Genomic DNA, 2,029 nt, shown 5'->3' on the forward strand with positions numbered 1-2,029 from the left:
TATATATACATTTTTTGGTTGTTTTCAATAGTTGAAAAAAACTACGGAACGTAGAACCCAAAAACATTTACTGAAGGTAGTCCAAAGACCAAGCTAAGTTTCTATCAATTCAGTAAGTGCTTGCAATATTCTAAAAATTTAGGAAAATAGAAAATTGTAATACTATCGGCTGTTTACAATTTTCCCGTTCGTCATTTCACAATACAGTTTTCAAGACATTATTCGTTTTCCATGATATAAAAATTGTTCTTCCGCCGGAAATAAACAAATCAATCTTCTAACACGCCATTGTAAGCAAGCGAGGCTTCCGTTCACTTGCAGTGCGCACTGTACCCACAATGACTTGACGATCGTTTCTTTTGAATCCCTTCATCCAACGGGGTACCCATCTAGTCACATAATATTTTTAAAAGACTCATCTTATTTTGTAAAATAAAGTTTCCATAATGAAAAAGTACAGGTTGTGCACATATCTCTTATCATGGGCCCAACATAGTTGGGATAATTACAACATAGTAGCAATAATGATAATAATTTTAATAATGACGATAATATGATAAGGATAAGGATAACAACAGTTCATATCTCATCAACCGATGATGACCTTTAACACCCAAAAGGTACAAAAGTGCTATAGACCTCACTGGTCAAAACTTGAAAAAGCGCTGTTTTAAAAATTGCAAACGAAGTGTAAATTTATTATTCATACACATTTTTACGTCTGTTTTCTTTTTCTAAAACTTAAAAAAAGCGCAACAAAATGAATTCCATGAAAAGTGCAAATTCGAGTTTCCGACGTGTATAATATTATTATGATGGTTTTAGACGTGCGGCATTAGTCTAATTCGCTACCCTAGAATTTCCAAGTGATGTCTTCTCAATACGAGTACTTCGTTTTGAGAAATTTGACGTTCGAAATGTTGAGTTGCACAACATGTCAAGCTTTTCCGATTGCAATTCTGTGAGTATCTTGATAACGACTCCGAATAACTCACGATTTTGATAAAGCAGATCATTGATTGGTTTATGACCCCATGGTCTTAGTAACTCAAAACGTATTTAGCTCTCACTTTTTCTTCGCAACCTTTGAGTTCTTCGTCTTCTTCGTTTTCTTCTTCTTCCTTGTTCTCGATCAATCTTTGAGTGACATGTTCTTCTATCAACAAGGCAGTGAGGTGGCTGCACGTCAAAGACATTATTTTTCTTTTCTTAAAGCACCCTGGCGTAGTGAGCTAGGATAAAACGAGGGAGCTGAGAGGCAAGTAACAACAGAGAATTAATGAAAAACACAAACATTTGGAGAGGTCACAGGAACACCCTCCAGTCACTCTTTTAGTTCAGACTGGTGGTAACAAGGAGGTATTCACACCCTTACGTCAACAAAGAGCCGGTCTTCAACTGCTCCTTTCCCCCTCGGCTTTTAATCTTTTAAATAACGAGCCAGAAGTCGAAGGAGTATCGAATTTTGGATAAAACAAGAGCAGACAATCATTCTTTTTCCTATCTCCCAGCCCCGAGTCCCTCCTTCCTTCCTTCCTTCCTTCCCTCCTTCCTTCCTTCCCCGCGTCTGCATCGCTTCTTCCTTCATTACTGCCCCCAGCTCCAGGCCACACCTCCCTTCTCCTGTCGTATTGCGAGTCAAGTTGAACTTTCTAATTCAGTTTTCTCCTTTCTAACAACGCTCACCAGTCGCTGCTATTCTTTTGGAAACTTCCCCCCTCATGTTTCGGCGGAGACAGTTGAAACCGGCTTGTTCGTTTAGAACGGTCTACGTAAACTAAAGCGATCAAACTTAATCAAATTGTCAGGGTTTTTGAAGTTCGGTTTTTGTTTCGTTTTGTTTTTCCGTGTTCTTTTCCCCCCACATTTCGGCAAGTGTCATCCTCCAAGTTAACCACACCCTCCCTCCTTTTTAGCCAGCCCTCATTCCTTGTTACCCCCCCTCCCCCCTCATCTTCTCCTCCTCCCTCCCCTAAACATGCTCCACCCCATCCCCCTCCCAACTTACCCCCCTAACGTTTTTAGCCCG

Source organism: Aplysia californica, unplaced genomic scaffold (assembly GCF_000002075.1).
Source record: "Aplysia californica isolate F4 #8 unplaced genomic scaffold, AplCal3.0 scaffold00156, whole genome shotgun sequence".
Taxonomy (NCBI): Eukaryota; Metazoa; Mollusca; class Gastropoda; order Aplysiida; family Aplysiidae; genus Aplysia; species Aplysia californica.